The following is a 13,748-nucleotide window of genomic DNA, read 5'->3' on the forward strand; positions in this document are numbered from 1 at the left end:
TGCCTGAGAAGGAATTTCTTCTTCTTCTGAGTAACTTCGGATTTGCTCCTAAGGCCTGTCTTTGATTGGAGGAGGCCCGCTCAGATGATCCCCTTTACCTGATTGCAGAGGTTAATCACGTCTACAAAATATCTTCACAGCAACACCTAGATTAGTGTTTAACAGACTAACTGGGTATTATAGTTTAGCCAAATTGACTCATAAAACTAACCATCATAAGAGGAGGAAATCATTCAGAGAAGTTATGTAAATTTTCCAAGATTATCCAGCTGACCTGTGTCACGTCGGGACTGAAAACGTGCTATGGTGACCACAAAGTACACATTCTCCCATGAGTTTTGCTGTGTCTGGGCCTCCAGAGAAGTTTCTGAAGCATCAGGGCAGCTTCCTTATCCTCTGCATGATGCTGTTACGTCTGTGTCATAACCATTTGGGCGCATCTCCTCCTGGACACAAGAGCCCTGCAGGTGCCAGGCATTCAGTGAATATTTGCAGAATTAGGGAATCACTAATAGTTCCCAACATCTGTTTCCTAGATACCAGCCCTGAACTAAGCTTTAACTCTAAGAGGTTAACTCTTTTTTTGTTTGTTTGTTTGTTAACTATTGCTTGAATTGAATCTCAGTTTCCCCGACAACAACAAAAAGCCAGAGGAAAGAACTCTTGTAGCCAGGATGGAATATTCTAGAATTCTATTGTGCATTCTGACTCTGATTTCTTGATAACCCTGTGAGGTGGGTCCTACTATTATTCTTGGATGAATAATAGGAAAACAGAGGCTCTGAAAAGTTAAGGACTTGTCTAGGGTCACAGAGTTTGTAAGTGGTGAAGCTCACACTTGAACCCAGGGAGCTGGATTCTACCCTCCACAGGCCTACCCATCAGGCCGCACTGCCCAAGGCAAACTGACCCCTGCAGCCAGATTCCTACATCATTGAGTTGATTTCCTCCACTTCCAGATGAAGGGCAGAGAAGTAAAAGTGGCAGCACCAGGACCAGCGCTCCGCGCTCCCGGCTCCCAGCCCACAGACCCCTTCTCCTGTTTACCTCTCAAAATGAGGCCTCGCTGGGGACCTTGCGTGCCCTGCCTGGGCCTCTAGGTGCTATTTACTCAGCTAGGTGTGGACTCTGCCTGGATCCCAGTCTGCTGTTTGCACAGTAAATGTCACCTAGTCTATACCCCCAACGATGGAGGGGAACAGGGACCGAAAGGAATATTCTTTTGCTGGTTTCAGACACCTTGACTTGGGTTTTCAGTTTCTTAGATACAATGCAAATCACTGAAGGTGGGGGTTGCCTCAGAAGCATCTTGTCCTAAAAGCAATAGGCCAGGCCTGGGTTCTTTCCATGCCTGTGCAACCTCCAGGAAACCGGACAATCTCCGAAGTCACAGGGATCTAAGTTTGAATCCCAGTTCTACCACGTGACCTTGGGCTTAACTCCTTCCTCTTCTGAGAAAATGAGCCAATTCCTACCTTGCAGAAATTAAAGAGTAGATGCCAAGGGCTCTGCACAGTTCCTGGCTCACGTCCTGTACTCATTAGCTAATGTTCCTAATACTGACTTATTTCACACATCCTCATGTTGGTTCCTTTGAAAATAAAGGGAGTAAGGAGGATACAAACAAGGCTTACTGTTCTTTATTTTCCCGATGTCCCATTACCTGGCTTCTTCCTGGAAAAGCGTTCCAAGAACTTTCAGAAGTAGAGAGTAAACAAACAAGAGAGGTTTTAATCTGTGAAAGAAACATGCAGATTCTGCCTTTCTCAGGAAGGCCACTGCCTGAAGCTTGAAGCAGATCCACTAATTTAGTAACTTTACTCCCTGATTGATTTCCAACCAGTGGTTCCGGCTTTTGAACCAGGATGTGCAAACAAGAACACTTACTCTAAGGGAGGTTTCGAGGCCTCTGGATTTCGTCAGCTGCCCACTCTCCCAGGAGAGCAGGTGGGACCAGTCAAGCCAGCGGCCAAGGCCAGAAAGTAAGCTGAACGTTTCAAGGTCTACGAGGCCTCTTCCTTTTGAGTTTTTAATTTCAGTGGGATACACGTAAGAAATGCCAAGGAGGAAACAGGTTGATTCATGGTTGCCAAACCAAGTGGGGTGCAGAGAAAAAAGAACAAGATGAAATGGAAAAGGTCAGCTACCTCATTGTACAAAGTGAGGAGAGCTGCAGGGGATGGGGGGCACAGCCTCCGGTCCTAGGACCCCGGGTTCCCACGGGGTTCCTGACCCCGAGAGATAACCCGTCCCTGGGGCTCGGGAGAGTGACAGCACTGCCTGAGCTCAGACACCCAGAAGTCCCTTCTGACTCCTTTAAGGAGAGAAGCACAGCAAGGAACCAGGGAGAGAGTGACTGGGCAGAATTTAAAGCCAAACAAGGGAAGGTGGGGAGGATGGGAGGGAATCCTCTCTCTCTCTCTCTCTCTCTATCTCTCGCTCCTGCCTCCATTTTTAAAGAAAAGGTCTTGGTTAAAACAAAAATACCAAGGAAGTCTTGAAGGAGACTAAGGATGAGAGTAGGAAAGGGACAAAGGATGTCCCAGGAGAGTTGAAATAAGTATACAGAAATCCGGAAGGATCTTCTTATCCACTTAGTCTCAGGAATAGTAGCAGGTGTCAAAGGTTGAATACATGTATGTTGTGTTAGTTTCAGGTCTTTTTTAGCCCCAGGTGAACTATTACTGCTTTCTTGAGATTCTAGCTCAGGGTCCAGGTGGCATCTAGCTCTAGCAGAGAGAAGTGGCAAGGGAAAAAGTAAAGCTAAATCCTATGCAAACTCCTACTCATCCTTCAAGGCTCTCACGAATATTGCCTCCTCTATGAGGCCTTCCCGGATGGCCCTACAGAGTTAGGTCCTCGCTCCTCGGTACCACTCCTAAGGGCTGGTTACAGTTATACTACCTTAGAATTACTTATTATCTTTCTCCTCTTCTAGATTCTGCTCCCCGAGGGAAGATAAAGGTGGCACAGCTTTCGGGATGAATGAATGACCCCAAATCAAGGTTTTCTGGCTGTGGTTCTGATCATGACGTTGGAAATATCAGTTTATTGCATGTGGACACATAAATTTTAAAAAATCCTTGAATGCAAATGTTTGAGCACAGGCAAAGGGTGGAAATTTTCAGGAGAACCTCAAGTCAGTACAAACTGCTCTCTCTTGTCCTGGTTCCTGGAGGGGTGGGGGACATTTGCTGATCAAGTGTAGGGGAGTCCCTTTAGAAAACTGTTTTCAATTCCCCCCCACCAAATTTTTAAAGTGACACTTAGACAATCCATTTCCTGCAAGCCTGAACAAATTTGATTTTTCAAGACACTGATGAAACACCTCAATTGAGAAATGTTTATTCCCATTCAAAGCTGTACCCAGGGCCGCTATCTTCTCACCCCCTTTCTCTGTTCCAGAAGGTAAGAAAAAGTCAGACTCACAGGCCCTTTACGTTATAAAGTCACCCGGTCACCTGGAAACTGACTCTAGAGAACTCCTGTCCCCCAGTATGTATCTTTGGGATGTCGGAGAATCTGTGTTCGTTCCTTCAGTGGATGCACCTGTCCCTGGACAGTGCTGCCCTGGATGGGGGTCTAAGGCTGGTGGGTGGGCACTCTGGTTACCTGCACTTTGTTCCCGGGCACCAAAGAGGCCATTTGTGGGCAGGGGGAGTTCAAACAGGGGGTTGTCTCTGCTGCTGTCATCCTCCTTCAGATACCAAGTCAGGGCCTCCCAAGTGAAGTGAAGAGGCTCAGGCTGGGATGGGCTGCCTTTGTTCCAGGATGGGAGCCTGGAACTAAATGCAAGAAACTCCTTCCTGTGTTGCAGGCACTCTGCTAGGTTGCTTTCATGTACACTCCTGTCTTTTCTAGTAAAACAAACAACAACTGTATAACAGTTCTGCTGTATAACAAAATGAATCAGCTATACATATACATATATCCCCATATCTCCTCCCTCTTGCGTCTCCCTCCCACCCTCCCTATCCCACCCCTCTAGGGGGTCACAAAGCACCCAGCTGATCTCCCTGTGCTATGCGGCTGCTTCCCACTAGCTAGCTATTTTACATTTGGTAGTGTATATATGTCCATGCCACTCTCTCACTTCGTCCCAGCTTACACTTCCCCCTCTCTGTGTCCTCAAGTCCATTCTTTACGTCTGCGTCTTTATTCCTGTCCTGCCCCTAGGCGCTTCAGAACCACTCAAAAAAAAAAAACTCTTGAAGAGGTTCATGGTTTATTCCAGGTCACCCAGCAGAGTCAAGCACTAACCTCCACTGTCCTGTTCAAGTTTAGTGGTCGGTCCCCCACCTCTGGCACAGACCATGACAAAGGGCTTTTGGGAGCACGTTGTGGGTGCTAAGGACTATAATAAACTCTGTAATTCTGGAACTCTAGCCTGGAAATTACGACTCATTTCCAAACAGAAAATGATTGTGTTCAGTAGGAAACAACATTTCCTTTTTTAAATTGGAGATCCAACCTCTTCTTTCCCAGATCCTGCAGGCTGGCTCACCTGTTCTGTGAAGAGCAGCTCAAGTCCCCCACCCCCAGGGATGGCCTCATCCAGACCCTGCCCCGGAATCTCACCAGAGGTCAGGGGTCTGTGTACCCAGGAAATGTTTGCTGCCCTCTGCTGGGAATGGTGTCCTAGGTCACACTGACAGAGCCGGTCATCAGCAGCCCATGGCCAGGTCCAGTCCACCCAGGGATCAAGTGGGCATTTTGTTCTCTTGTTGGGGGAGGGAGCAGCTGGCGAAAACTCGCCTGGTGTCCATTGCTATGACACATCTCCTGCTTCATGGACCCTGTCCCTGCTTGTGACCAGTGATCAAATTTTATACTCAGACATATTTTAAAGATTTGGACCCACCATTGTTCTACTTAACCTTCTGGGACCTGTCAAACTTCCTGGCTGCCAAATATCAAAAGACAGAAGAAAGGATGAGATTAATGGGAAACTAGGAAGATTGTGGGAATGGTACTCGGCATTAAGGTGGATGGCCCCCGGTAACAATAATTCTTAACATGCATGGTGTGCTTTCTCTGTGTCATGAACTGTGTTTAATATATTATCTTGGTCAACTCTTGATTCTCATTTTTCTGACAGGGAAACTGAGGCTCAGAGGGGTTAAGTAACTTATCCAAGGTTCCCTAACTAGTGCATGTTAGAGCCGAAAACCTGCCTGATGTCCATCCATCTGTGTCACAAGCCCAGGCTCCCAGCACCCAGGTTATAAGGACTGTTCTTACAGTGTCTGGAAATGGAAGATGGATGGTCTCTGTCCCAGTATTCTCAGAGGCAATCATAATTCTACTCCTCCGCTCCCAAAGCTTTTCTCTTCTCGTATCTCCTTTATTCAACACACCGGAGTTTCATCTATATTTTAGCCAGCTGACTCTTGGAATCACATAAATCCCGGATGTTGTCATGAAAAAAAGAAAAGTTTATGAGACAACAGAATATGTACAGCTTGCTGTCTTTCCCCACAGGAATATCAGATGTACAAAGTCAGTATAAATAAAAGAGAGGATTTTTTTTTTTTTTTTTTTTTAATGTTGAGAGACCCTGGGCCATTCTCAGGAAATCTAGTCTCCTACAAGCCAGGTCATGAAAAACCTCACAGCATCACCTAAAGGCAAGGCCACCTCACCAGTGGGGGAGGGATTCAGTTGCTGTTATTTTGGAATTAGAGCCTCAGGGTACGTATGTGTCTGGGAAGGTTGCACTTGAGTAAATCCAGCACTTCAAACAAATATCATTTACTGAAATTAGTCATGAAACATTTTGCAAAAATAGATGTTCCATACAGAAGCTAAGTAATCAAAACTAAGGCAGGATCCTGGAACAGAAAACAGACTTTAAGAGGGAAACTGTTGAAATCCAAATAAAGTCTAGAGTTTAGTTAATAGCACTGTGTCAGTGTTGGTTTCTGAGTTTTGACAAATGTACCGATGGTAGTGTAGGCTGATAACGTTAGGGGAAACAAGAACCAGGTTGGGGGTTGGTAGCATATGGGAATTCTCTGTACCGGCCTTGCAACTTTTCTGTCAATATAGAATTATACCAAAAAAAAAAAAAGTTTATTAAAAAAAGTTCAAAGCCGGTGAACTGATGTTTATTCTCTTAGTACTAATGGGGCCTACAGCACTTAAACTTCTTTCAAGTAAGATAAAACTTGCTTCTCTTGCCACCTTTGAACCTTGGTGTCAATAAAGGTACCGACAATGGAGAGTTTGTGCTTTCTTTAAGGAGACAAAGCCAAATGTTGAGCCATTTACTGCTCTGGGTCAATGCCAAGTGCAAAAGAGAGCGCGCAATATCTTTTCACTTTTCAAACGAACCTTTTCCTTTTGTTGTTGTGCCCTTTTAGGCTCTGTTTAATTTACCGAGCAAGTGAACTACAGTGTTTTGTGGAAGCCAAAGGAGTACTGAATTTCTTAGAACCCTAATACACACAAATGAACTATAAGAAGTGTTGCAACTCTTCTCCAGAAAGGGGTGGGCAGCCGCAGGATTGAAGGAAACATCCGCCAACACCACCAGGAGGATTTCCTGCCCACGCATTTGGCGTCTCAACGTTACTTAAACGGTTCAAAAACGTCCGCCTTTGAAAACAGTCATGAAATTAAAAGCACTAGAATCACTAGTCCTAGCAAACCAAAAGACTTCATCCATCTCTCGAGGGTACTGAATCCCTGTGCATCCAGGTCGGTTTCTTAGTTGTGACAAATGTACCATGGTCGTGTAAAAGGACAACATCAGGGGAAATCGGAACTGGGTGAGGGGTGTACGTAGCACTTTTTGCAAGATTCAGATGCAACTTTGATTCCATTAAGGAAACAAAAATAGTATATATAGACCTTTGCTCTTTCCCCTATCGTTTAAGGGTTTTTCATTTCTCCTTGTGAGAGTATGAAAAGTTGTCTTACAATTTTTTAAAAAAAAATAAATTTATTTATTTATCTGTGATGGGTCTTCATTTCTGTGCGAGGGCTTTCTCTAGTTGCAGCGAGCGGGGGCCACTCTTCATCGCGGTGCGCGGGCCTCTCACTGTTGCGGCCTCTCTTGTTGGAGAGCACAGGCTCCAGACGCACAGGCTCAGTAGCTGTGGCTCACGGGCCCAGTTGCTCCGCAGCATGTGGGATCTTCCCAGACCAGGGCTCGAACCTGGTCCCCTGCATTGGCAGGCAGATTCTCAACCACTGCGCCACCAGGGAAGCCCCTGTCTTACAATTTTTGCTGTCCATTTCCATTTAACTTGTGTTTAGAACAATGAGCAACGTAGCTCTTTCCTGCTAGAATCTTGACTTACAGCGTGGAAGCCTGTAAAATATGACACCAAGCAAAGGCGTGGGACACTGGAGTCTTTAAGAGTGAGTGTCAAAATCATGGCATCAAGAAGCCAGGATTCCTGAAATCTGTTCCCATTCTTCTCCTGGACCATTTAAAAATCTATTTAGTAGATGAGCAAGGGGATTACAAAGATGAGCCAGAGGCAGTCCCTGCCTTCAGGGAGCTCACAGTCTAATGTGGAGATCAAGACAGGTGGATTGTACTGCCAAGTATCACAGGTGTGTTGCTGGAAGTCTGTGCAGGTGCACAGAAGGGTGATGTTTGACACAGTTTAGAGCAGTGGATCTCAGCTGGGGGAGGTCTTGGCTCTCAGGGATATTTGACAATGTCCAGAGACAGTTTTGGTTGTCATAACTGGGAAGAGTGGGTGGTGCTCCTGGCATCTTGTGAGTAGGACCTGGGGTGCTAGTAAAATTTACAATGCACAGGACAGCTCTCACCCCACAACAAAGAATTGTCCAGCCCCAATGTCAGTAATGCTGAGGTTGAGAAACTATGGTGTAAACAGAGAGAGGAAAAGGGCATTCCAGGAAAACGGTAGGACTGAAGTATGGGACAGATAGATAAGCTGGAAAAGTAATCTACAGCCTTAAAATGATTATTTTGTCCCTTTGGACCTCAATTTTTCTGGCCACAAAATAGTGATGCTAATGCTAAGTGACTCATCTCTTTTCCTGGTGTCAGAAGAAAGTGCCACTGATAAAAATTATGTCCTTGGGATCTACCTATTTCCTGATGCCATACTTAAGCATACTAGTTCCTCAGCCATACTAGTAGCCTGTTCATGAGAAAAACAAAGACGGTATTTGGAGAAACTAACTTAGGGCAGTATGGTAAGTGCCTGTAAAAGTGAGGATTGTGTTGTATGGCATGTAATAAAAACCCAGCCACCATGATATTTCTAGTTGTCACGTAACTTGGGATCTGGAAGTGGGCAGTCTAGAGCTAGGTCAGGGCTAGATGGTCACTCCATGATGCCATCAGGAACCCAGACTCCTCTGTCTTTCCCCTCTGACATCCTTAGCTTGTGGCTTCCTTCCTCATGCTTGCAAGATGGCTGCTGAACTGTCTCAACCTTTTGAACTTTCATCAGCATTCCAGGCAAGAAGAAGCATTGCCTGGGGGAAAGGGGCAACAGGAAAAAGGTGAAAGGCATCCCAGTAGAGTCTTCTCCATTTAACAAGCTTTCCTGGAATTCTCTCTGCCTAGAACTTCCACTTATACATTGGCCTGAACTTTATTCCACAGCTACTCATAATTTCAAGGGAATCCGGAAGCTGAGTGTTTTCAGCTAGGCACCCTGAACAAACGTTATTATTATTATTTTTAATAAGAAAGTAGAATAGATACCATGTAAGTAACTAGAAATATTGCCTTAGTGCCTTAAAATGAGCACATTCCAGGCTTTAGTAATAAGTCCAAGATAGACCAACCTTGTGTTGAATTCTGCTTTCAAGAAAATGGTATTATGTAGCAGTCTGCCAGAGTAATTTAAAAGATGTTCTGTCTTTTAAAGCGCACTGCAGACAACCTAACAGTTTAATAATCATTTAAAAATATATTTATTGAATGTCTAATGTGTACTCAGCACTATACTAAACACAAAGAAGTATAACACATGCTTCTGTTTCTAATGAGCTTTTCAAAATCCAGTTGGAAAAAAACATAGCAACATAAACAAATGAAAAGTTGGGTAATAATGAAAGAGTTAAATAACAATCTGTTATAGTAGTCTAAGAACGCCTTGCGTTGCTGGTGGAAATGTCGAATGATAAAACCACTTTGGGAAGCTGGCAGTTTCTAAAAATGTTGAACATACACCTACCTCGTGATCCCGCAGTTTCCCCAATGGGTATTGAATATTTACCCAAGAGAAATGAAAATACAAAGATTTTTTTCACACAAAGATTTGTACACAAGTGCTCACAGCAGCTGTATTCATAAAAGCTAAAACTTGGAAACAATTCCATTTCTAAACCCTGAAGCACAAAGATCAATCTCACTCTGCAAGAGTAAAATGACATCAAATGTTGTACATGTTCCTGGTGGAGAGGAAAGTTCTCTGTGAGATCATATTTGTTAATTGTGCTATTCACATCTTTCCTGTCTGCTCTATTGGTTGATTCTGAGTGAGGTGTATTCGTCTCCCACTGTGATTGTGGATCTGTCAATTTCACCATTTATTTTCAGTTTTTGTTTTATACATTTCAAAATTATGCTATGTTTATAAAATGCATGACTCATAACTTGTGCCTTTAATCAACATGACACACCCTTCTTTGTGCTTTTTAAATGCTTTTGTTTTAAATTCTATTTTGTCTGATACAAATGTTGCTCCATATGCTTGTTTTCTATATACATTTGCCTGGTGAGCCATTTTCCATTCTTATGCTGTTTAGTTTTATGTGTATTTCCTATAAACAGCATATAGCTGGAATTTGGATTTTTCACTTAAACCAGAGTCTCCTTCTTTTTCGAAGGGAATATAATCCATTCATATTTATTTTTGATTATTTATATATTTGGACGTATTCCTACCATGTTATTTCATGTTTTCTCCTTACCATGTTTCTTGTGTTTTCCTCTTTTCTTATATGTTTGGAATGATTGTTGTTCTCTGTCTCTCACTGGCTCACTTTTGTCCTCTGTTTCTCTCTCCGAATGGTTTGGTTCTATTCTTCTGCTACAATGGTCTTAAAACTTTTTTGTTCACATGGTCCCTAAAATAATTTAGTAAAACTAGATACCACATTTTAAATACACCCCACATTTTAAACATCTAAAATTTCTCATGATAAGCTTAAATATTCGTTGCAATGGATGTCATTTCTAATGCAACTGGGAGTATTGACATTTTAAAGTAAAACTTTTGTATCACTCTTTTAGCTGTGTTCAATGGAATCGAAATACCACAGTTATTTGCCATCCATCATCACACATTTGGAAATATGAGTCAAGGATTTGGCCAAGAATAGCTAGCTGGCTGGGGTGAGGAGGTTTGCATATTCTGGGGCCAAGGATTCAACCAGCCATTGCCAATAGATTAATTACATACATTTGTATACATGAGAATTTAATAGGCATCTGTTTCCTTATTGTCAGAGAACAGAGTTAAAATCATGAAGAGGGAAGGCTAGAACAAACCCTTTGGTGTTGAATTGGAGTTGGAGTTATTGGTGTGCACTCATGAGTTTTTAATATATAAGATAGATCGATATAAAAATAGGTATAGACATACAAACATCTATATATTTCTATATCTTTTTATGTGGGTATGTATACACATATATATACAAATATTATTTCCTAGTTCTATCCACTGAGACAACCTAGAAGCAATGACACCCCAGTGTCAAAATAGGTATTATTAATAAGTACAAAAGCTACTAATTAACTTTAGGAGACAGCATCTTAACCAATTGGTAAAAGTTAATATCACTGGTTATGGGACAAATTGACATCTCCTGCCTCCTGATATGATGCACCGAGAAGAAAACAGCATCACTATGTGGTATTCCTGCCCAAAACACATAAATCGTGAGGTCACATCAGACAAACCCACACTTAGGGTCATTCTACAAAATAATTGACCCATACATTTCAAAAATGTCAACATCAGAAAAGACATGAGGCAGGCTTCCCTGGTGGCGTAATGGTTAAGAATCCATCTGCCAATGCAGGGGACACATGTTCAAGCCCTGGTCCAGGAAGGTCCCACAGGCCACACAGCAACTAAGCCCGGATGCCACAACTACTGAGCCCACATGCCACGACTACTGAAGCCTGCGTGCCTAGAGCCCATGCTCTGCAACGAGAGAAGCCACCTCAATGAGAAGCCCACGCACTGCAATGATGAGTAGCCCCTGCTCACCGCAACTAGAGAAAGCCCATGTGCAGCAATGAAGACCCAACACAGCCAAAAAAAAAGTTTGGGTGAAGAGTCTGCCGGAACTCTTTGTACAATTCTTGCATCTTTTCTGTAAGTTTGAAATTATATCAAAATCAAAAGTTAAAAAAAAATCAACAAGCTCTTTATTAAGAACCAGAAAACTTCCCTTATTTCTCTTTCTTAAGTTATATTTCCATTCTACTTTCCTTACAGACTTTTATCTCAATGTAATATAGTTTTATGTTTAAAAGTCTACTATTGATTACCCAATAGGCTACCTTGCATAAAAATATACACATTTAAATATTTTAAAGCTTTCTTCAAACCATAAAAAATTATTCTACATGGAGCTACCATAACAATTAAAATCAGTACAAATTTTATCAAAACAACAAATATTCCAAATTTTGATAATTATTAAACATAGTAAAATATTGGAAATGTATCTTTGCGCCATGTATCAGTGGGTTAACAATACTTATTGCTATAGTGAGGCAGGATTCAGCATTAATTTTATTCCTTTTTTTAATTAAAAAAAGTGCCCCAAAACATTGTTCGTATAACTAAATGGATGGGGAAGGAAGGCATTTTGTTATAACGATGTCCTTCAATTGTTTGAACATCTTTTAAGTTAGAAGCCAAGTCACATAATGACCTATTATTAAAAATTATTGTATTCCAGTCCCAGCTGACAACTCAATCTTATCTTCCATCAATTTTGTTGAAAACAAGGAATTAGAACCAATGGAGTTGGAAAGGGATTGATACTCAGTGATGAGCGTCATTTCCTTTTTCAATCTCATCACCAATAGCTTGACTGGTCTATTTGTTCGAAGCCCCAGAGATTTTTCTACCTCAGGGCAGTGCGCCTTGGGAAGATTAAGCATGAGTGATGTGAGTGAAGAGTGCTAGAATGGAGACTGTGAAAAAGACAGGTGGGAAAAAGAATCAATAGCCACCTGTGGTCAGTGGCTACCATATTAGAGATCAGTTCTTGAATTTTAGTTTCAGATTGCTACTGGATTTGGTGTAGTTCTTTTACTTATTTAGACTTAATGTTCTACTGTTTCTTGCATTTCACAAAGACTAAGAACTTTGTATTTTATACATTTTATAGCTCTTATCACAAGTGCCTAGTAACTGTTTTAAAATATTACTGGCATCTGATGCAAGAATTATCAGAGAAGTGTTACAGAGAGGATATAAAACTGTTTAAAGGTTTGGACACGAGTGTTCACGATTCCACAGACAGCAATCTGCACTGGGTCCAATTACTGTTTTTGAGTATGATTTAACATGTTTATCAAAAAGATGAAAGCCTTGAAAACAAAGCTGGGGGAGTCGATTTCAACATTCCATTTCTACCCAATTAACCAAGACTAAAATGCAATCCACTGGCTTTTTCTCCTCTGCCCCAGCATCTTGTACCTTCTCCTTATGGTTACTCATTTACACCATGATGGACTAATAGAGGCCTCATGCATTTTCTTTTTATGTCTAAATGATTTAAATTTCTTCTAGTTTCTCTGAGATTTCTTACACAGTGCCAGACATTCTTTTGGCATTCACAAATATTAACTTAAAGACTGCATGACAATTACATGACTTTTCTCAGAACCTCTTACAGCTTTCCAAGGTCCTTTAACAGGAACGAGTAGGTCTCAACCAGAAGGTATTCTGAAGAATTCTCCCCAAAGGTCCCAGGGCCAGTAGAGAGTCTCCCACCCCTGCAGGCACTTTAGGACCCAGCTAGCTCAAGGCTGATGGGAGTTAAAAAGGAGGCAGGCTGTTTTGTCCTGGTCTCTGATTAGCCCCCATCTCTTTCCCAGTCCACAGAAGCAGCCTGTGTTCAGGATGGCCTGAGCTGGGCCAGCTCAGTTTAAACAAAGTCATTGATTTACTCTGCCAATTTGGAGAAGAAAATACTAGGAGGCTCACAGTCCAGTCCTGGGAATGACGGAAACTATGCCCTTGAAAGGGCCTATATATCGAAAGACTGAATTGCTTTCATTCATTCCTTCTTCCCATACTGTTTTCTTCCCACCAAAATATAACTGAAGAGCTAACCTGACTTAGTAACACCGAAGAATTACCTGGAAGGGTTCTATCTTTTCACTTTTTGCATATCTTCCAACCACCAGCTAGGAGATTTACTCATCTCTGCATCCCTAGAACCTAGAACAGTGCTGGGCATTGAGGAAGCTGTAACTACTTATTAAAGAACGTATTGCTTTGTAATTCTAGGGAACTTAACATTTTGTAATTTGCTTCAAAAAAGTGAAAATGCCCGTGTGGGGTGTTTCCTCGGGTTTCTCCATTTTAATATTCCTGTGTCTAAACTGGTCCCTAGCTACCGTTCGGAGGCCCCTCTTTCACAAGTCCCCCTCCCCCCTCCCCGCCCCTTTGCGCCGCAACACGCGGGCAAGAGCCCTGAACCTCCCCTCATGTCTTATACATGCCATTTTTTCATTTCATAATAATAATAATGTACGCTCATAGCAGAAAGTTTAGAGA

This window comes from Leucopleurus acutus, assembly GCF_964270905.1.
Source record: "Leucopleurus acutus genome assembly, chromosome: 13".
Taxonomy (NCBI): Eukaryota; Metazoa; Chordata; class Mammalia; order Artiodactyla; family Delphinidae; genus Leucopleurus; species Leucopleurus acutus.